This window comes from Aotus nancymaae, unplaced genomic scaffold (assembly GCF_030222135.1).
Source record: "Aotus nancymaae isolate 86718 unplaced genomic scaffold, 86718_ANA_hifiasm-v0.15.2.pri h1tg000014l, whole genome shotgun sequence".
NCBI classification, from domain to species: domain Eukaryota; kingdom Metazoa; phylum Chordata; class Mammalia; order Primates; family Aotidae; genus Aotus; species Aotus nancymaae.
The window spans coordinates 65,313,589-65,337,671 of NW_026988425.1; the positions used below are offsets into that span (position 1 = coordinate 65,313,589).

A 24,083-nucleotide genomic window follows, 5' to 3' on the forward strand; every position below is an offset into this window, starting at 1 on the left:
AGGGTTTTTTTTGTTTTTGTTTTTGTTTTGAGATGGAGTCTTGCTCTGTCGCCCAGTCTGTGCGGTGGCACTGTATCAGCTCCCTGCAACTTCCACCTCAGCCTTCCAAGTAGCTGGGATTACAGGTGCATGCCACCATGCCCGGCTACTTTTTTTTAAGTAGAGAGTTTCGCCATGTTGGCCAGGCTGGTCTCAAACTCCTGACCTCAAGTGATAGGCTCACCTTGGCCTCCCAAAGTGTTGGGATCACAGGTGTGAGTCACCGCACCTGGCCACAATTTGTAAATTCAATGCAATTTCTAAACCATTGGCAAGAATAATTGTTATACTGAGAACCTTTAGGCTTTTGTGCCAGTCAATTCATTTCTATGCATATTATGGCAGTCTCACTCTGATGATTTAAATCTTAAGTATTCTTTTCAAGCTTTATGTTACTTCTTGAAGAACTTGATCAAACAATTTTAAGAAAGACGAACAGTTAAATGAATTGTAATACAACTACCTAGTGATAACTTGTTAATATTCCTGCACACGTATATAAATATGATGTGTTTTTAGTTATATCCAGATTTGTTGGTATACATTGACATACCTACATATTATTCTCTAAGCAATTTATGCAGCTTTCTTATTGTTGGACATTCAGGCGTTATTTCTAATTTTTCACTCTTAGAAATAAAGTTGTAGTGAGTGTCCCAATGCTTAAATGTTTGCAAACCTATGTAGAGATTTCTTAGTGGAACTAGCAAGTCAGAGGGAATTGGTCTAGTCATCTTTCAGTTAAGTGGTACTCATTTTCATATCTAGCACCAACTTCAATGGATTCTGTCACATGTGCTGTAAGTTGTGATTTAATAGCATGATTTTCTAACTTTAGGAAATTTTATATACAAAATCTAGGTTTTTGTATTACATATTTAACAGTTAACTTGAGTCTTTTATTGCAGGCACTGTTCCCTATCTCATGGAGCTTAACATTCTCTTTTAGGGAGACAGGTAAGTACTGTGTTAATGGTGGCAAGAGATCATAAGGAAGAAAGGAGATGGAAGGTGATAATGGGGAAGGCTTGCTTTTTTGAATGGAGTAAGGAGGTAGGTCTGAGAGGGTGAGCAAAAACCTGATGAAGGAATGATGGATGTCTGAGGAAGAGTATTTCGGGTAAAGGGAACAATAAGGACAGATGTCCCAAGAACATAACGCATTTGTGTGAAGCAAATGAGAGGGTTATAACTTGAGCACCCAGAGTAAGGGAGAATAGACTAGATCTAAGAGGTAACTGGAAGGCCCGGAGGTATTGGTATTATACCTGAAGGAAGTAAAGGTTTTGGGTTAGAAAAGTGATGTCATTGAGAATAGCACAAGGGTCAAAGCAAGTAGACTGTTTAGGGGATGCTATTATGAACAGGGAACAGTTATCAATGGCTTGAATTGGTGGTAGTGGGAGGGTGAAAAGTGGCTGGATATCTGGATATGTTTTAAAGAGGAATCAACATTTGCCAATATACTGGATTTGGGTTGAGAGAAGAATCACAGATGGCCCTTAAGACTTTTGGTCTGACTTCAGCAGCTGGAAGGGTGGAATTTACCTTAACCAGAGTAGGAAAGTTCTGGCATTTGGTTTGCGACATCCATGAGAAGTAGAGTAGGCAGTTGGAGTTCAGGGAGATAACCTGGCTGAAGATGGAAAGCTGGAAGTTGGTGTATAAATGCTGCTTCAAGCTGTTGAACATCATCTGAGGACTGGAACAGCTAAAGATGGTAGGGACTTACCCTGTAGCACTCAACATTAAAGTCTGAGAGCTGGGTAAAAAAAAAAAAAAAATGAGCGTGGTAGTCAGATGTATATTGTCTGGAATGAGAATTATAGCATGAAGGTCATGATTTTGGCAGATTTTTGTATGGCTATGGGAGAAGCAGAATGAGAGCCATCTCCTGCCTGTCTTCTACGGTTTCTACAAAACATGGACTTCTGTTTTCCTCACAGCCAAGTTCAGTGGCTTTGTTTCTTTAAAACTGAATTGTTCAAAAAATTTGGAAGTTTATGAAAAGTGAACAAGTCAAAGCAGCCAAACAAATTCCTACCCTGAATATTACAGCTTGTAGTGTCTACATTTAAAATAAAACACCATCTCAGAAAAGATGAGCAATAGGTTTTTGTTTGTAATTAGATGAGATGATTTTAGAGTTCATATGAAAAAGTAAGGTAAGGCAGAAAAATTGTTAAAAACAGTAATAATGAGTGTGGAACAATGCCAGTTTGATGTTCTTTTAAATTATGGCTTCAGGAATTAAAACTACGATGCATGAATAGGCAGCTTAAAAGAACTAAGTTTAGAAACATCTAAATACACTAATATATTTGGAAACTATTTTATGGCACTTTATTATAATTTTTAAAAGGCCAGGTGGGCTGGCTCATGCCTGTAATCTCAGCACCTTTGGGAGGCCAAGGCAGGTGGCTCCCTTGAGCTCAGGAGTTCAAAACTAGCCTGGGCAACATGGTGAAACCCCATCACTACAGAAAAATTACCTGGTGTTGTGGCACTTTGGGTGGTCAAGTGGGGAGGATTGCTTAAGCCCAGCAGTTCAAGACCAGCCTGTGCACCTTAGGGAGATGCCAGGCTTTACAAAAAATAAAATTAGCCGAGCATAGTGTCACACACTTGTGGTCCTAGCTACTTTTGGGAGGCTGGCTTGGGAGGATCACTTGAGCCTAGGCGTTCAAGATTGTACTGAGCTATGATCACGCCACTGCACTCCAGACTGGGCAGCAGAGTGACACCCTGTCTCAAAAAAAAAAAAGTCTGCATGACAATAAAGCTTGGGGAGAATTTGGCAGGCTTCTTCCACAGAAAATGGTTAATTTCTTAAGTTTTAAAGCACACAAGTCAGGATGGCCCAGTAGAAAAGTAGGCAAGGATATTTATAGTTCACAAGTTTGAATTTAAGTTTTAAAGATGGTCAACCCAGTCAACTGAAATTCATTTAATAGGTCACATACACATTGACAAAGGTGAAAGAAACTTGAGAACATACTTTTATCTAGGGAATACGGAAACACATTCATACATCGGTAGTGGGAGTACATCAGTACAACATGAAAGGAATTTAGAAATTACTAATATATATGTGTGTGTGTGTGTGGTTTGACCTATAAATCATCCCCTAAGCCACCTGCATGATAGCCCCATAAACAAATGGAAAAGTGCTAAATGTCTTTACATTCACTAATTGGAAATTAAGTCACTATCAATTGTTAGGATGAATGATGGAGGAATAGGAACTTAGAGTGATGATTTAGTCCATCTACTTTGGAAACCAATTTGCCATTACCCAGTAAAGTTTAACACTTGTGTAAGCTAAAACCTATGCCTACCCCTAGAGCTATATTCTACCCTCAAGGTATATGTACAGTGTATATATACCTTAGAATAACTTGACATGTGCCAGGAAACAAGAATGGCTATCAGCATTGCAGTAACAACAACAAAAAAGGAATAACCCAAATGCCCCAAAGAATGGGTGCATTTTTAAAATAGAGCTTGGCCAAAGAAGCCCAGTCTCAATTCTGTACCTACAGAGAAGCCATTTATATCAAAGTTTAAAAACAAAACATAGTGATGCATGTATACATGTATAATACAAAATTAAGATGACTACATCTATGAAGCAGAGCTGAAAATACAATCATGAACATCTTTGTACCTGGGTGGTGAGTACATGGATGTTCTTATTTAAATAGTACATAAATATGCATGTTTCACACATAACTTCATTGCACCAGAGAAGACCTATTTGTGCAAGTTCATCTTTTATAATAAAACCAGGAGTGGGGAAAAAGGCGTTGTTTTTTTTTTTTTTTTTTTTTTTTTGAGATGGAGTTTGACTCTTGTTACCCTGGCTGGAGTGCAATGGCACTATCTTGGCTCACTGCAACTTCCACCTCCCCAGTTGAAGCAATTCTTCTGCCTCAGCCTGCTAAATAGCTGTAATTACAGGTGCCTGCCACCATGGATAGCTAATTTTTTGTATTTTTTAAATATTTCTATTTTTTTAGTAGAGACAGGGTTTTACCATGTTGGCCAGGCTGGTCTGAACTCCTGACCTCAGGTGATTTCACCTGCCTCGGCCTCCCAAAGTGCTGGGATTACAGGTATGAGGCACTATGCCCATCCTAAAAAGGCAAATTTATAACAACACTTAACATGTTATATGGTGTGTTAAGATCATTTCAATCCAGTATTCTTGGGAACTAGAGAGCATAAGAGCTTTTGTTGTTAACTATTCAATATTTTCTACAAGGACAGATAATAGGTTGGTGCAAAGGTAATTGAGGTTTTTACCATTGAAATTTTGTCATCTTTACTGTCAAATATTCCTTAAGTACTTTTATTTTTTCACTTTGAAGGCACATATTCCCCAAATAGAAAAGTATATCTGAGATGCTGTCTTTTTAACACTTTGTTACAGTTTAAAAGTTAGCACTTGTTCAGAGACCCACTCTTTATTATATGTGAAAAGAAAGGAATTGAAGGTTACTAAGTCCTACTCCATGTATACTAGGATTTTACAAGCATTTCTGTTTTTGTTAAACTTCATCCTTTATTTGTCCCTTATAGGCATGCACATTTTCCTTAAGATTCTTAAAATGAGTTTTATTTTTCTTGAGATTCTCTTAGGACTCTAAGCTTAATACCCAGTGATGTATAAATCAAAATGTTTCCATTAGAGGGAGCCGTTTACCTAGATTAACCCTGGAATGTTAGTATCCTAACAATATTTTGTAGGAGTGTAAGGCATAGACATATATAATAAGCATATTTCCACCCCTTAAGGTCACTTACTTCAACATGCATTTTGACATGAAAATAATCTTGAAAACATTTTTTTAGAGCAGTTTTTAAATTTCAATGCCATTCTCACCTTGGAATGCAGGAAAGCTTCAAGATATTTCCTTAAGTCCAAGTACAGGATTTATGATCTAGACAGGACATTTCAAACATTAATGTACATGTGTGTCTCCTGAGAATCTTGTTAAAATACATCTCTTGATTCATTAAGTCTGGATCCGTCCTGAGATTGTGCATTCCTCATAGGCTCCCAGGTGATGCCTCATGGCTCATTTATGGACCTCACTCACTTTGAGTTAACAAGGACCCAGAGAGTTCTTGGGAAATTGAAGTTCCCTTTTATCAACAATAACAAAATAGCATGTATGCTTCACAAGACATCGAGGCTTTGTGTATTTTGTTTGCTCAAGTATCTCCAGTGCCCTGAATGACTCCTGAAACAAAGTACGTGCTCAGTAAATATTTGTTGAATGAATGAGGACATGTCTAAGTGCTTTATGTATGTTAACTCATTTAATCTTGACAGCCTCTGAGGTAAGTTCTATTATTCCTGGTTCACAGAGAAGCAAATAAGTCATGTGTAATGAAACCAGGATTTGAACCCCAATAATTGGTCAGTGTGGCTCAAGAGCCCATGCTTTAACAAAAATACTCTACTGCCACTGCCACCCATTTTTAGGTAAAGTTGTTACCAACACAGAGCTCAAGTAACAGACTGATATAGGTGATTATTATCCAAAGGCCTGATATATCTGTTTATGGTTGCTTGTTCCTGTCTGATCGTGAGGTTTGCCATGCCACAACATAGAGTCCTGATGATGGTAGTCAAGACTGCACACTGTCAGTGTGAGGAACATTTCCCCACTCTGACTTGGCTCACATATTGAGTGTGAGAAAGAAACAAGAGAGACATTCAGTTAAGACTCACTCAGGGTTAATGAAGGAACAAGGTCATCTAATTTGGTTAAGTCCTGCAGTTTCATCAGCCAAAGGAATGAGTTGTCATAATCCCAAATTAAAGGTGATTGATAGGCCAGGCTCAGTGCCTCATGCTTGTAATCCCAACATTTTGGGAGGCCGAGGTGGGTGGATCATGAGGTCAGGAGTTCAATATCAGCCTGACCAAAATGGTGAAACCCCATCCCTACTAAAAATGCAAAACTTAGCCAGGTGTGGTGGTGGGTGCCTGTAATCCCAGCTACTCGGGAGGCTGAGACTGGGAATTGCTTCAACACAAGAGGCAGAAGTTGCAGTGAACCAAGATCGCACCACTGCACTCCAGGCTGGCAAAAAAAAAAAAAAAAAAAAAGATGATTGATAAAGACAGGAGCTCCTCAAGTGTTTGTTGGCAACCAGCCAAGTGGAGTTATTTAATATCTATCTATCAGGCTTTTTGCTTCACCAGAGATCAGTACTAAACTATCTTCTGTGGCTTTCTGATAGGAATTGCCATTCCAGTTATATCATCATATTGTCAGAAGAAAGTTTTATTTGTCATTGTTACTTTTTCTAATCTTCCAAAGCCACCAATTTGATCTTACTTGCAAATCTGGCAAAAAATAGATGGCTATTTCTAATTTTTCTATCTACCAGAATTTTGTACATAAATGGTAAGCTGCATGGTATTAATAAATACATTTACTGTTAAATTAATCCATTTTCTATCTACAGCAAATTTGTTTTGTGGTTGGAAGTTAACTTACTGTAGCTTTGTATTTAATATTGAATAATGTCCCAATTTAAAAAAAAAAATTTTTTTTTTTAAGATGGAGTCTCACTCTGTCGCTCAGGCTAGAGTACAGTGGCGCAATCTCAGCTCACTGCAACTCTCAGCTCACTGCAACCCCCACCTCCCAGGTTCAAGCAATTCTCCTGGCTCAGCCTCCCAAGTAGCTGGGACTATAGATGCATGCCACTATGCCCTGCTAATTTTTGTATTTTTAGTAGACATGGGTTTCACCATGTTAGCCAGGCTGGTCTCAAACTCCAGACCTCAAGTGATACACCCACCTTGGCCTCCCAAAGTGCTGGGATTACAGGTATGAGCCACCACACCCGGACCCAATAAAAACATTTTTATTGAATAGTTTAGGAAGATCCATGGATATCTCAGAAAACTTCTATCTTCTTCTTTGGAAACATAAAAGATAACCTGTATATGTAAATTCAAATTTGAATAAGACCTTCTCCTACCTTTTAGATGTCTTTATTTCCATTAATCCCAAGGTCCCTTAAACATATGTTCTCTAACCTCTGCTCCCAATATTTTGCAGAAATACTTGACATAGTAAGATTGTTTCTTATAGTTCTTTTGGACCTATTAAATTTTCACAAGTGTCTGTCATCTGGCCCTTTACTGTATCTCTCAGCTCAGTTTCCCTCTCCCTCTCCTCTCTTCCTCTTTTGGGAAATACACTTCCTCTACCTCTCTCCTCATTCTCTCCCTCTCTTCCTGTTCCCTTACCCCTCCCCCTGCCACGTGACTTCTCCGTTCCTTCTTCAGAGAGTGAGGAGAACCTTAAGGTCTGAACTGCTAATCAAGTTTAGCCCACACTCTGGAGGACAAGAATTAAACCTCACCTCCTGGAAGGGGGAGCATCTACATACCCTATTTGGAATTCTTCTCTAAAGAAGACTGTTCCTTCTCCCTTATCTGTTTATCTAATAACTTATATTAGTGTGGATTCATGAATATTTGTTGTATTCTTTGGATTATAATCTCATCATTTCATGGCCCAACTTGTTCTGGCTTAGACTACTGGGAATACATTCAGATTGATTCGTGTGTGTGTGTGTGTGTGTGTGTGTGTGTGTGTGTTTTGCTTGTTTTAGAAACAGGATCTTGCTATGCTGCCTACGCTGGGCTCAAACTGGGCTCAAGTGATTCTCTTGCCTCAGCCTCCCAAATAGCTAGGATTGCAGGCACATACCATTGCACCTAGCAGTGTACTTTTGACATACTCCCATCCTTTTTCATTTTGTGGTACTTCTTTCTGGCACTATATGATGCTCCAGGCTCATCTTGAATGTTTCCTGCCCCAGCCCTAGAATTGGCTGTTTCCCTAAGAAGTCCTGGTTTTTTTTTATTGGAGGTGTAAGGTTTGAATGAAGCAACTGAGATTTAAATGAGGCAACTGAGGCCAGTTATTGGAATAAAGAAATTTAATCAGTTCCTGGGCGAGGTTCTATGGTCCGACAGGAGGGGCCGGAGAAGTCGTGCTTCTCTTCTTGGGGCGTGGGGTTTTATAGGGAGTAGAAGTAGCTGATTGACTATGGGGGAAACAAAGACAAGGTAGTTCTATTGCGTATTAAAAGACTGGGGACGGGTGAGGTGAACAAAGCAGGGGCATTTCCATTGGGTATGAAGAGAGTGAGCACGGACGAGGGGCTGGCCGAGGACGTACGGAGGAGCTACCATAGGGCAGGTTCTTGGCAGGCCTTTTCAAAATTTCTGGTGGGTGCAGGGCTGAGATTGGAATGCGGAAATGGGCAAGGGGGAGCCTGCGTGGAGAGGGCAAATGCTGAGCAATGTGCTCAGAATGATGACGTAGTTTTTAGGCATGGAGAGAGAAGGGCGTGTCCATTCGGCTCCCAAGGAGGCACCGGCCTTACAGGAGGGTGGCATTTAGAAACCAAGATCCGGCCATTGTGTGAGTTAACTGCTCCTGCCACTGTTCTAGGCCTCTCAGTGAGCAGGGCAAGGAAACAAATATGTATATACAAACCCATATATACCCACATATCTAATTTCTCGATTGCTACAGGAAAATAAACATAACTTCATATATCTTCAACTACAATCCATTCTAGTGTCTTTCTTCCCACCCTTTTACTTATTCATAATTTATTTTTCTGAAAGTAGTAAACTTAGCTCCAGTTATCTTCGGTGTGTTTACAAATTTGTCCAAGTCTAGTAAACATGTAGTTTCAGAATTACACCACTTTCCAAATTTTCAAATTACACCATTTTCCAAAGTTATTTAGGTCAGCTCCTCTTTTCATCTCTCCTTTCAATGAGGTCATGACAAAATTAAATTGACTTGTCTCAATCTGCATTTCATACTTGGATTCCCACTTCCCCCAATTTCCTGATTTATTTTTTAAATCTGTTTGCAGTAAAACTTCTATTTTAATAAATGTAGCAAGACATGTCTTCACTGCCCTAGAACTATACAAAATAGTTCCGTTACCCTAAACTCTGTTTTCATACAGGCCCTTTGTAGTCAACGACTCACCTTTCTCCCAATCCTTGGCAAGCACTGATCTATTTTCCAACTCTATAGTTTTGTCTTTTCAGTGTCATAGAAATCGAATCATATAGCTCTTGAATCTAGTTTCTTTTTCTTAGCAAAATGCATTTAAGATTCATTAGTTTTGCATGAATCAATGGCTCATTTCTTTTTATTACTAAGTAATATTCCATTATATGGATATGCTACAGTTTGTCATTTTACTTGTTGAACATCTTGGTTGTTTCCATAACAACCACATATAAAGTATTCACTTGGGTAAATATTATTGAGTAAATATTATTATTGTTCTTAGCCTCTATATTTTAGGGTAATTTTTCATAGAGAAATAAATATTAATAACTACAACTCTTTTTTCCCCTGAAACATCTGAGAGTAAGTTACAGATATCTGCCCCTTTATCCATAAATACCTCAAACTGTATGTCCTAAAATATTATCTTACATAGCCACAAAAACATGATCAAAATTAAGACTCAATTTGCAATCTTGGCAAAGAAAACTCCCAGATCCCTTATTGTATTCAGGTGGCTTTGTCTCTTTATTTCCAATCTGGAAGATTTCCTCGATCATTGTCTTTCATGACTGACATATTTAAAGAGGAAAAAACAGTTATTTTGTAGGGTGTCTCACAACTTTGGTTCATCTGCTATTTCCTTAATATTGGATCCAGAAATTTGGATTTTTTGCAGAAATACTATTCTACAGGGAAAACATACAAATTTGTATCATTAGTAATATCAACTTTGATGTCTTGATTAAGGTGGTATCTACCATGTTTTTCAAATGTAAAGTTACTACCTTCTCTGCAATTAATAAGTATTTTGTGGACCAATACTTGAAACTATCCAAATACTGTATCCTTTTTCCTCATTACACCTCCAGTAGTTTTAGCATTTATCAATTTTTCTTGCCTTGAGTCAATTATTACTATGTGGATTACCAAATTGTGTTTTTCTACATGTTTAAGTAGGCATTCTACTATAGGGAGGGTCTTTCCTTTCCCACTCTTTATTCATTTATATCAGTATGAATAAAGGTATTTTAAGGAATTTTTGTTTTATATATATATATGTATGTATATGCATATACATACATATAAATATATCAGGTCAAAAATTGGTAATATTTAACATAGGTTTTTCTTCTCTTCTGTCTCCTCTTTCCTCTCTACTTTCCTTCCCCCATGCATAGGCTTCAGAGCCTTGGTGGACATTATTTGCTTCAGAGAGGGGCTCAAAGAACTAGAACAAACAAATCCAATTTGATTTCTGAATAGATTTTTTTTTAAAATTTCTGGTACCTTGATATCTTGTATCCTAAGGATGAAGTTTTTAATTACCATTGATTCATGAGAAAGAGAAGAAAATTGGTTAATATATATTATTTTAATAATAAAGCAAGGAAGAGACCATGGGTGGCTGCTAAAATCCTTTTTCTTTTCTGCAACTAGTTAGCACTAATTGATGTTTATAACATCCTTCCTCCTCTACTCATTCCATGTTTTTTGGTTTCTCGTTTTTGTTTTTTTTGTGTGGGTTTTTTTTTGTTGTTGTTGTTGTTTGAGATGGAGTCTCTCTCTGTCTCCCAGGCTGGAGTGCAGTGGCACAATCTTGGCTCACTGCAACCTCCACCTCTTCAGTTCAAGTGATCCTCCTGGCTCAGTCTCCCATGGTCCTGGGACTACAGGCATGTGCCACCAAGCCTGGCTAATTTTTGTATTTGTAGTAGAGATCGGGTATCACCATGTTGGCTAGGCTGGTCTAGAACTCTGATCTCAGGTAATCTGCCCACCTGGGCCTCCCAAAGTGCTGGGATTACAGGCATGAGCCACCACATCCGGCACATACCTTAGAATTTTCTTTAGTAAATATTCATTTATATTAGTCTATCCTTCTTCACGTGGTGGCAGCAAGAAGTGCAAAGCAAAAGGGGCAAAAGACCTTATAAAGCCATCAGATCTCATGATAACTATCATGAGAACAGCATGAGGGTAACCACCCTCATGGTTAAATTACCTCACAGTGAGTCCCTCCCATGACACATGAGGATTATGGGAACTATAGTTCAAGATGAGATTTCAGTGGGGACAGTCAAACCATATCACTGTTTTTAGTAAATTCTATTTTTGCTTGCCTAATTTTGTTTTTAATTTTGCTTTCTTTCTTGAAAGGTCTTATCACTGGGTGGATAATTCTAGGTTGACCTTTATTTTCTCTTAGCACATTGAAGATATTATTCCATTGTCTTGAGTCTTAAATTGTTGTCGAGAAGTCATTCCTCAGTCTAATTACCTTTTTTTTTTTTTTTTTTGTAGGTTATCTGCTTTTCTCTTTGTTTCTAAGCTCTTAAAACTATGTGGAAATCCTTCTAATTTATCCTGTTTGTGGAAATATTTCTAATTTATCCTGCTTGGAAGACATTGGTCTTGCTAGGTCTGTAGATTAATGCCTATTAATAATTTTTATCCATTCACTTCTAAAACATGAATATTTTCTTGCCTACTTGTGGAATATCATAAAATGTTTGTTAGACCTCACTCTGTTATCTACCTTTTAATAACTTTTTAACATAAATATTTTTTTAGATGGAGTCTTGCTCGTTCATCCAGACTGGAGTGCAGTGGTGCTATCTCGGCTCACTGCAACCTCCACCTCCTGGGTTCAAGGATCCCTGACCTCAAGTGATCCACCCACCTTGGCCTACCAAAGTGCTGGGATTACAGGCATGAGCCACCATGCTCGGCCACTTTTTAATATTTGTATCTCTTTCTCACTGTCTTCAAATATCTATCTTCCAGTTCACTAATTTTGTCTTTAGTTCTGTTTAATCCTCCACTTAATTTTTCTATTGAGTTTTTTGTTTTATTTATTGTATTGAACTAAAAGTTCAAGTTGATGCTTTTTCAAATCTGGTTACTTTATATAGTCTCTTAATTCCTTGCTCATTATTTTCAATTTTTTGTGTGTAAACATATTAAATATAATTTTTTTTCCTGTTAAAGACAGGGTTGTTGCCTGAGCTAGAGTATAGTGGTATGATTATAGCTCACTGCAGCCTCAAACTCCTGAGCTCAAGAGAGCCTCCTGAGTAGCCAGGACTGCAGGCACATACCACCATGCCTGGGTAGGTTTTTTATTTTAGGTAGAGACAGGATCTTACCATGTTGCCCAAGCTTGTCTTGAACTCCTGGCCTCAAATGCTCCTCCCACCTTGGCCTCCCAAAGTACTGGGATTACAAGCATGAGCCACTGTGCCCGGGCAACATAGTTGTTTATACTCTGTGTCTGATAATTTCAATATCTCAATTCTTTGTATGTGTGATTCTCTTTTATTTATAACACCTGGTTTCCTTGTGTTTTGTGATTTTTTAATTTGCTTATTTCATGTTTCTTGGAAGTTTATTTGTGGAAGTTCTTGAGGCATGGGTTGAAATTATTGTTGTCCAGAGATAATTTGTATTTGCCTCTGCTACTTCCTTGGCATACAAGTAACCCAGGGCCACTTTGAAATACGTTTTCTTCTTGAGAGTGGTTGATTTTTTTTTAAAGTAGCATGAACTCAGACTACACATTCATGTAAGTGCTAGTTTGTGGTTATGAATTTTTAGCAGAGGTTGTCTCCAACTAGTGTGAAGGTCAAATTAGCAAATTTCCTTTCTACCCCACCTCTGTGTGTAGGTTTATTTTGTGCTCAACTTTACCTTGATAATATTGCCTTTAGGGGCCCAACTTATGATAAAGATTATATTTTAAATCAATAGCAAAATGATGAAAATTTAATGAACTGTTGTGTTATAACTAGAAACAAAGTTAGATTCCTATGTTATGACTCCATCTAAATTGTATTCTAAATAGGTTAAAATTAAAGGTAAATAAAATCAAGGAAGATTGTAAATATACTCATGATATTCTTCCTCTCCTAGAGCAGCTCAACAATTTGGTGAAAGTTATGGGAAAAGTTTGATGATTGCCTGAGCCCTCAGGGGAAGTCCCACCTATTAGACTGAAGCTTTGGATTTTTTGAAGACAAGTAGGTAATATCCAGGAATGTATCTATGGCTACATAACAAACCACTCCAAAACCTAGTGGCTTAAAACAGCAACAGTCCTTTATTTTTCCTTATGAATCTGTTATTTGGGGAGGGCTTAAAAAGGAATCACATCTCTGTTCCACATTTTATTGACAGGAATGGCTTGCCTGGGCCTGGGAGATCCACTTTCAAGATGTCTTATTCACATGGCAGCACCTTGGGACTGGCAGTAGGCTGGTAGCTCAGCTGGGGATGTGAGCCTTGGGCCTAAGTTTTTCTGGCTGTGTGGAATTCTCCATGGGCTGCATGCAGGCTTCTTCACAGCACGGTGGTTGGATTTTGAGATTAAAGGTTCCAAGAGAACTATATGTATATTGCATTGCCTTTTAGGACCTAGCCTCAAAAGCCATATAGCATTATTTCCATTGTAGTCAGAATTCTGCCCAGCATCAAAGGGAAGAAACATGGACCTCCACCTCTAAAAATGAATATAATATCAAAGTTATATCATAAGAACAGTATGTGGGATAAGACATCGTGTTTTGTCCATTTTTGGAAAATATATTCTGTCTCTAGGAGATAGGTTTGTGATATATCTGTCTCTTTAATGTGACTTGGAACAGAGGCTGCTGAGCTCACTGATGCTTCTGCACACCTGGGCAACTACAGCTACCAGGCTGTTTCATAATGCTTCGGGAGTTTTCCATTGGAGGAGAAGCCACTACACATCTATCCACACACCTACCTGGTAGCCACCATCACTACTAACTCATCACAACTGTCACAAGACTTCTTGAGTTTCAGTCCTGCCTCAACCACTTACTGGCTGAATGGTCTTTCTGTGTCTCAGTTTCTGTGTCTGTAAACTGAGGATAATAACAAAACCTACTTCAGAGGATTGTTCTGAAGACTAAATGAGTTAACTCACCTAAAGTCTCATATAACAGTGTCTGCCACAAAGCCTGAAGGAGTTTCTGCCTCAGGGATAGACTCGCTCTATTCTGTGCCCACCTGCCCATGTTTTCAGAGTAAAGTGAAAGTTGTTCCTGGCCAGAACGGGCCTTCCAAGTATTGAGGTACAAGTAGTATCAACCAAAGAGTCATATGGAGGAGATCTGGGGGTGACCATTTTCAACTACCTTTTGAATAAATGTGGGAAGTCCTCTCATTTGACCTGTGAGCATGGAAAATGCTCACTTAGATCCTTTTGCAACGGGGCTGCTCTTCTCTGGCCAATGTGTATGGCCTCCGTGAACAGAACAGTGTACACCACAACTAGAACCCATGTGGAGAGGCAGATGGCCTCCATCAGGCTGCCCAAGTTTCCTCAGAGACCCCTCAGCAGCCAGTAGCCTTGGTTAGTCAAACCATCATCCAGGATAATGAGCTTATAGGAAAATCACTGGTTATGGGAGGAGAATCAGCCTCTGAGACGAAAAAGGAAGTAACTTCCAATAAAAACGAGTTAAGGCATGAAATAGGAGAAGGACTTCCACTTTGCTATTCCTTCTCCAAATTCCACTGAAATCACAAAGAGATAGAAAAATAAATTCAAAGCAGCACAGGAAAACCAGAAAAGGTACTTCCAGCAAACAACATAGAAAGGAATTTTTGAAAAAAAAATTAAAACATGGGAATTGATTGATAGAAAAATCTAGCAAGGCAGAACCTCCTAAGTCCCCATCAATTCCAGGAGTTGCTCTTGGAGCAGCTGGCTCCGTTGTTTGGGCTTACACAAGAGTAGTGGGTATAGTTTTCTGACACAGTACAGCAGACCCAGAGCAGTGGTGTGCTAAATGAAGTCAGTCTCTTGGGAATCTAGTTTGCACATCTCAGCTCCCCATTCAGTGATGTTATGTTGCTAGCTTGAAATTGGCTAGGATGGGAGATCTTATATTGCATGGAAATCAGGAAATGCTGCAAATTAGAACTTCCCCCACTCCACCCAGTGCAGCTAGTTGTCAAATATTTACCAACATACCACTGTTCCAGGGTGAGCTAAGGTCAGAGGAAAAGGACAATACCCTGGAGGGTCAGGAAACCATTCTAAGAAGAGAAGTTACCTGCAGCGTCTGCCGACAGATTCTTGTAATCAAAACCTAACATTCACTGCCAGGTAAACAGGAGTTCTCATTTGAAGTGAGGAAATGTGTCCAGCTATGAATTTCAGTCTAGACTGAAATTCTGTTCCTACAAATAGAACAAAAAAACAAGAATCAACAAACATTTTGGAGAAACCAAGAACATTAAAGAGAGCACCAAATTTAACAAATAGAACTAGCCCACTCTAAAAAAAATAGTCCATGGAAACAGATAAAAACTTGAAATTAAACATAGTTCAAATCCTCAGAGTTACTTTAAAGCATGTCACATTGAAACAAGAAACAGCTGCTATGAAACACAACCAGAATTCATGGAAATTTTAAAATATGATTGCGGCTGGGCATGGTGGCTCACATCTGTAAATCCAGCACTCTGGGAGGCTGAGGCAGGTGGATCATTTGAGGTAAGGAGTTCGAGACTAGCCTGACCAACATGATGAAACCCTGTCTCTACTAAAAATACAAAAATTAGTCAAGCATGGTGGCAGGCATCTGTAATCCCAGCTACTTGGGAGGCTGAGGCAGGAGCATTGCTTGAACCCAGGAGGTAGAGGTTGCAGTGAGTTGATACTGTGCCACTGCACTCCAGTCTGAGTGATGGAGTGAGACTCCTTCTCAAAGAAAAAAAAATTTGCTAAATCTAATAGTTGGGCTGAATATACAATTAATAAGTTGGAAAACTGAGCTAAGAGATATTTTCAAAATTTTATGCAAAGAAAAAAGGAAAGAAAAAACAGCAATTTTAAGAGACACAGAAGATAAATATAACTAAAATTACACAGCTATAGGACTGTAAGAATAAAAGGGAGACAACTATCAAACAAATAAAAAGAACATTTCCCAGAGCTAAAGAAAGACTTGGATTGGAAGAGTCTACTAAGTGCCAGGCAGAATTAATGCAAAATAATCTTCTGATCTTATCTGGGTATTAACATGACAAAGAACATAGGTCTTTACTGCCTAGCCACCCAAAAGTAATAAGAAGAATGAGAAATGGTAATGTCAACTCTGTATCTGATGCAACTAGAAGACAGAAACTAAAATAGAAAAAAGGTTGGCCAAAAGCAGTGATCAAACAGAAATGTACAGAGCCAGCAGAATCCATGAGTCTAAAGTGAAGTGCATAGCCTAAGATGAAAAATCAATAATCTCTTTCTTTGCAACAATGAAATGAGGTTCCGGTGGTGGGAACTTTTCTGGACAGTTTGGTACTAACAAAAAGCTGAGGAAGTGGATTTGAGCAAGAAATATCGTAAACTAATCATATTTTTCAGGAAGTAGTCTGTAGTTGAGGAAGGAGAGGCGGAGAGAGACTACATTGTGACACTCCATTGGTGCTGACCTAAAGGAGGCTGCAGAGAAGCAAAAAATAAAGTTTATTCACACATGTAGCACATAACCCTGTGTTATGAGGAGAGTTTCTGCTGACCATGAATACCATCCTGGCCTCTCTCACACAAAACTCCAGTAAATAGATAAGAACTCACTTTATTTAAAGTTGACCTAAAATAAAATAAAAACTAGAATAGGAACTATTAAAAAAAAAAGAAAAGATGGAAATACTGCCCCCAAGCAAAACAAATAGCAGATAAAGCATTCTCACCATAGAGCAAATAAAAGTTGAGACCAAACAATTGTTATGAATTAAAATAACACAAAGCAGAAATCTAAGCGTCAAAGGAAGATAAGATAAAAACATACAGGTGGCCGGGTGCGGTGGCTCACACCTGTAATCCCAGCACTTTGGGAGGCCAAGGTGGGCAGATCACAAGGTCAGGAGATCAAGACCATCCTGGCTAGCATGGTGAAACTCCGTCTTTACTAAAAATAAAAATAAAAAAAATAGCCGGTCGTGGTGGCACGCACCTGTAGTCCCAGCTACTCGGGAGGCTGAGGCAGGAGAATCACTTGAACTCGGGGGGCAGAGGTTGCAGTAAGCTGAGATTGTGCTACTGCACTCCAGCCTGGGTGACTGAGCAAGACTCCATCTCCAAAACAAAACATGAAGATGTGTTTTTCTTCCTGTTGACAAAACATGAGACAGCAGGGCCTAGAGAGAAGTGAAAAGAATAATAAAATTTGCAGAAGTGAACATGATGTGCAAACAGCACAGAGGAAAACAGACATTGCTAAAAACACAGTGATGTACACAGAGGGCAGGATTTGTCTTTTTAAAAAATAAAAAAATTTTTAAGTGACAAAAACAATTTTTTTGAAACAAGGTCTCACTCTGTTTCCCAGGCTGGAGTACAGTGGCACTGCCATAACTCACTGTAGCCTCAATCCCCCCAGACTCAGGTGATCCTTCTGCCTCAGTGTCCCAAGTAGCTGGGACCACAGGTAGTCCATGCCACCACCTCTGGGTAATTTTTCTTTCTTTTTTTTTTAAAGATGGGGTTTCTCCATGATGGCCAGGCTGGTCTTGAACTCCTGACCTCAGGTGATCCACCCACTTCGGCCTCCCAAAGTGCTAGGATTACAGGCAAGAGCCACCACACCCGGCAATTTTTTTTTGAATTAAGATGGGGTCTCCTGGTGTACCCAGGCTTGTCCCTAACTCCTGGGCTCAAACGAACCTCCTGCCTCAACCTCTTGAAATGTTGAGATTACAGGCATGAGTCATCACACATGACCAAAATTTTTTAAAGTTGAAAAGAATTTAAGGCTGGGCATTGTGGCTCATGCCTGTAATCCCACTTTGGGGGTGCTGAGGCGGGAGGATCCTTTGAGCCCAGGACGTTAAGGCTGCAGTGAGCCATGGTCATGCCACTGCACTCTAGCCTGGGCAACATAGCAAGATCCTGTCACCGACACACACACACACAAAGGATTGAAGAAAAATATGATACTTGTGAAAGACAAGGAAAGGAAAATCTACCTATGTATGATTGGTGTCTTTCAGTCTAAACACAAATAATATATTTAAAATATTCAAGTGAACATTTAAAAAATAATATTTAAGATATAATTCAGAAGAACATTCCAGAAATAAAAGAATGGCATCAACTGATTGAAGGGACACAAAATATCATTGGCAAAATCTCTGCCTGATACCACAATCTCTTCTCTTCTTTTAAAGAGCTGAGCATATGAATAGAGTCCCTGAGTCACCATGTTGAGAAGAGTTGTTCTATTATCTGGAAGACCTATTATTGACTATTACTCCAGGGAGAAATAAATTTGTTTTGTTAGTACTATTTCATTTTGGAGTCTACCATTATAGTTTAGCACATCCTAACTTATTTTGGGTCACAGAAAAAATGATGTGAAATATCTATAATAAGATATAATACATTTATTTGACTTCAAAGAAAAATAGATAACCATTTGAACAGGTGGGCTGAAAAATGAAGTAAAAAAGAAAAAACAATTTGGTCTGGCTTCAGATTTTACAGAATATTTATTGCCTGCAACAGTACAACCTCATAAAATCAAGGAAATAGGCCAGGCACGGTGGTTCATACCTGTAATCTCAGCACTTTGGAAGGCTGAAGTGAGCAGATCACTTGAGGTCCAGAGTTCCAGACCAGCCTGGCCAACATGGTGAAACCCTGTCTTTGCTAAAAATTAAAAAAAAATTATCGAGGCCTGGCCAACATGGCAAAACCCCATCTCTACAAAAACTACAAAAATTAGTTGGGTGTGGTGGTGTGCACCTGTAATCCCAGCTACATGGGTGTCTGAGGCGTGAGAATCGCTTGAATTCAGGAGGTGGAGGTTGCATTGAGCCAAGATCAAGCCACCGCACTCCAGCTTGAAAGACAGAGTGAGACTTTGTCTCAAAAAAAAAAAAAAAAAAAAAAGAAAAATCAAGGAAATAAAGTATGATATAATCATTGTACACAATTGACACTAATCAAATTATCATTGAAGTAAAAAGGCATCAGGAAGCCATGCCATGTTTTGTTTTATTTCACACGTACTAGTACCTTTGGGGGTGATGTTTGTGTTTTTTTCCTATCAAGTATCCAATTCATCTTGGTACATTTAGTTATAACCCTATTCCTCAACCCTGATTCCACTACCACTTTTTAACATCTGGGTAAAATGATTCTGATCCTTTTTTTTTCCTTTTAATGTTTATTTATCTGTTTTTCAAGTTTCCAATGATATTTATCTATTTTTAAATAGGTAACACATTCACATAGAACAAAATTCAAGGCTGGGCGCGGTGGCTCATGCCTGTAATCCCAGCACTGTGGGAGGCCGAGGTGGGCAGCTCACAAGGTGAAGAGATCGAAACCAGCCTGGCCAACATGGTGAAACCCCATCTCTACTGAAAAATACAAAAATTAGCTGGGCGTGGCAGTGCACACCTGTAGTCCCAGCTACTTGGGAGGCTGAAGCAGGAGAATCTCTTGAATCCTGGAGGCAGAGGTTGCAGTGAGCCAAGATTGCACCACTGCACTCCAACCTGGCAACAGAGCAAGACTCTGTCTCAAAAAAAAAAAAAGAACAAAATTCAAAAATTACAAAAGATAATCTGTTTAATCCTATCATCTAGTTCCTTTCTTCAAAGTATCACTGTTACCAATTTCTTACATATCCTTCCTTCCAGAGATAGGATATGTATATGAAGAAAATACATATCTAATATACATTGTGTGTATATATAATACACACACACACAATGTGTATATATATACACACACACAATGTATATTAGATATATACACACAATGTGTATATATATAACGTTTATGTATAGATGTTAAATGTTTATATGTGTATATATACAAATATATGTTATGTGTATATATGTAATGTTTATGTATAGGTGTTAAATGTTTATATGTGTATATATACAAATATATGTTATAAGTACACATATATAGAGATTTAAAAAATGCAAATGGCAGTATATCATGCATTTTGTCCCACACCTTGCCTTTTTTTATTTATTAGTGTATCTTGAATCCAGTACTGTGCTGGTACATGTTTTGAGTTTTTTTGTTTGTTTGTTTTGAGATGGAGTGTCGCTCTGTCACCCAGGCTGGAGTGCAGTGGCGCGATCTCGGCTCACTGCAACCTCCACCTCCTCCTGGGTTCAAGCAGTTCTCTGCCTCAGCCTCCTGAGTAGCTGGAATTACAGGCATCTGCCACCATGCCCGGCTAATTTTTTTGTATTTTTAGTAGAGACGGGGTTTCACCATCTTGGCCAGGCTGGTCTTGATCTCCTCACCTAGTGATCTACCCACCTCGGCCTCCCAAAGGGCCATCGCATCTGGCCTGGTACATGTTTTTAACAACAAGCTGTCTTGCCCCTTTTAGCCTATTCTCCACATAGCAGCCAGGATAGTCCTTTCAAACATTAGGTCATGACACTGTTTAGCTAAAAGCCCTCTGATGATTTCCCATCACTCTTAGAATACCACCTGAAGTTTTTCTATGACCTATAAGGCCCTAGCTTATTTGGCCCAACGCCATTCTTTTACCACATTCCCTAGAGCTATTACCCACTCATTCTGCTCAAGCCATACCCACCTCATCTGTTTATCTTTGTGCTTTTTCTTCTGCCTGGTAGACATCACAAGATTTGTTTCCTTCATTTTATTCACCTCCTCAGATTGATCTTCATTAAACCTTTTCTCTGAAATAGGACCCCCCCATCACTTCCTGTTCTTCTTAATATTAAGTTTATAATATTATTAGTATCATTATTTGAGACGGAATTTCCCTGTTTCACCCAGGCTGGAGTGAAGTGGTGCAATCTTGGCTCACTGCAACCTCTGCCCCCTAGGTTCCAGCGATTCTCCTGCCTCAGCCTCCCGAGTAGCTGGGATTATTGGCACTCGCCACTACGCCTGGCTGACTTGTGTATTTTTAGTAGAGACAGGGTTTTGCCATGTTGGCCAGGATGGTTTCAAATTCCTGACCTCAGGTGATCCACCCGTCTCGGCCTCCCAAAGTGTTAGGATTACAGACATGAGCCACCTCTCCTGGCCTTATTATAATTATTTATTGAGACAGGGGCTCACTGTTGCCTGGGTCTGGATTGCAGTAGCGTGATGGCAGCTCACTGCAGCCTCTACCTCCTGGGCTCAGGTGATCCTTTCACCTCAACCTCCTAAGTAGCTGGGACTACAGGGGTGCACCAACATGCCCAGCTAATTGTCTTTGTATTTTTATTAGAGACAGAGTTTTGACATGTTGCCCAGGCTGGTCTGGAACTCCTGAGCTCAAGTGATCTGCCTGCCTCAGTCTCCTGAAGTGCTAGGATTACAGGTGTAAGCAACCGTGCCTTGCCTTTGCTTTACATATTTTAACTCATTTAGTCTTTACAGCAACTCTTTGATGTAGATACTATTATATTTATTATTATTTTCATTATTATTTGAGACAGAGTCTTGCTCTGTTGCCAGGCTGGAGTGCGGTGGCGTGATCTTGGCTCACTGCAACCTCTGCCTCCCAGGTTCAAGCAATTCTCCTGCCTCAGCCTTCTGAGTAGCTGGGACTACAGGCATCCACCAACACATGTGGCTAATTTTTGCATTTTTAGTAGAGACAGGGTTTCACCATGCTGACCAGGATAGTCTCAATCTCTTGACCTTGTGATCCGCCTGCCTTCGCCTCCCAAAGTGCTGGGATTACAGGCATGAGCCATCGCTCCCTGCCCGAAGTAGATACTATTATTATCCCCACTTTAGAGACATGCAAATTGAGTCATACAAGTGGTTAAATAACTTTCCCAAGGTCATAAGGCTCATAAGTGTCAGAGCCAGGATTAAAATCCAGGCAGTTTAATTCCAGAGCCATATTCTATATGGTCGTCTCATCTGCCATATATTTTTTAAAAAATTAAGTAATTGTTAAATTGGCAAATAAAATCTTATTTATTTATCATGTGCAACATGTTATTTTGAAACATGTATACATTGTGAAATAGCTAAATCAAGCTAATTAATGCATTACCCTCACATACTTATAATTTTTTTGTGGTAAGAAAACTTAAAATCTACTCTCAGCAAATTTTAAGAATACTACCTTGGTTTTAACTATAGTCACCATATTATATCATAGATTTTCTGATCTTATCTGCTATTTTTAAACAAGACATTATACTGCTGTTGCCCTGCTTTATTTTTGTAACATAGCACTTACCACTAGCTATGTATCTACTGACATTTCAGATGTTATACTATGTGTCTACTTGTTTCTGTTATTTTTGCCTATCATCCCTACTGGGATTTAAGATCTGAGGGCAGATTTCACCTCTTTTCTTCAGTGCTGTATGTCACACACCTATAACAGTGCCAAAACACAGTAGGTGCTTGTTGAATGAATGAATGGACATCTATATCTGCAGAGCTATACATACTTCCTTCCCCCCACCTCCCAATATGGAAGCCCATGTATATAACTGAAAAGTAAGAGATGATGTGTTTTTAAGAGTGAAGAAATAAGGATGAGTTCCTCCTCCAACTATGATCACCAATACAAACACATGCACCTGCAAAAAAAGAAAGAAAGAAAGAAAAACCAGGAAAGTGGCTACAAAGAACAGTACATAACTCTTTGGACAAGATATAAATTACTCAATTTAAAGGATGTAGTGCTCAGTAAATATGTAGGAAAAAAAGAAATATGAGATTATACAGGAGGTAATGGTTTGCAACTTTCTTTTTTTGGAGGAGATATATTTGAAGACAGCTTTGAATAAAGGAAAGAAGTGGTTTTAGCTGGCATGTGGGAAGTAGGAAGAAAAAAATAACATACATTTTCTGGATCTAAATGAAAAAAACTAGTTGATGACAGTTTGTTCTTGGAACACTATGAAGAAAAGTATATAAAGGCAGATAACATTCAGTGGGGTTTTAAGGCAGGAAACAATTTTTTTTTTTTTTTGAGATGGAGTTTCACTCTGTCACCCAGACTGGAGTGCAGAAGTGCAATCTCAGCTCACTGCAACCTCCGCCTCCCAGGTTCAAGCCATATTCTTGCCTCAGCGCCCGAGTAGCTGGGACTACAGGCATGTGCCACCATGTCTGGCTAATTTTTTTGTATTTTTAGTAAAGACAGGGTTTCACCATATTGGTCAGGTTGGTCTCGAACTCCTGACCTTAAATGATCTGCCCGCCTTGGTCTCCCAAAGTGCTGGGATTACAGGCATAAGCCACTGGGCCTGGCCTGGAAACAAAAATTTTATTTCATTATCTTTGGATCTAGCCTGTTTGACCCAGCCCAGTTGCGTCCTCCCTGCCAATAGTTAATGAGAATTTTATGGTCTTAAGAATTTTGATAACATTACTACAACCATTTCTACAGGCTGATGGTTTTTTGTTTTCTTCTGCCTGTAAAAGGGAGTGGTTTTTAATACAATTACCAGATATCCTAATTAAGGTAGGTCAGCCTTAGATTTTGATTAGAATCTGAAATTTTGAACAATTACATTTCTTGTTTGTTTCAGGATTGATAATGAAGAGAGAAGAGACTTTTTAAACAGTAAGATGTAAATAAATTTCCTTGAAATGTTAATAGTTAGCATTTATATTTACCTAGAGCACCTGGTTAGAGAGAAGATAACCAAGAAAGGGACCTCTTTATGGAAAGAATGTGGAAACTGATGAACACCAGATCCAACAGTTAAAAACAAAATTCCATAAATGAAATCCATGGGTGGATGAGTTTAACTTTTACCCTTCACTATTCCTCTTCTTTTGACCTGTTTTGTTGCTTGAGGCGTCACTTCCTCCGTAACACTTTATTCATGACTCTCTTGTACTCCTAAATTAACAGTAGTTTCCCACTAACCTGTTGTGTGACCTTGAGCAACTCATCTAATCTCCTGGATCATATTTTCTCATTAGTAAAATTGGGGTAATAGTCGTGACCTCACCGGGTTAGTATG

The 24,083-nt window shown here is 39.0% G+C and overlaps 1 long non-coding RNA gene across 1 annotated transcript; it reads right to left on the reverse strand.

Moving 5' to 3' along the window:
• Window positions 1–13,189: 13,189 nt before the first annotated feature.
• On the reverse strand, window positions 13,190–17,244 carry LOC105723922 (uncharacterized). The gene is made up of 3 exons (XR_001108929.3): window positions 17,102–17,244; window positions 15,197–15,323; window positions 13,190–13,611 (listed from the first exon to the last, which is right to left on the reverse strand). It is a non-coding gene; the product is annotated as an uncharacterized LOC105723922 (long non-coding RNA).
• Window positions 17,245–24,083: the final 6,839 nt, after the last annotated feature.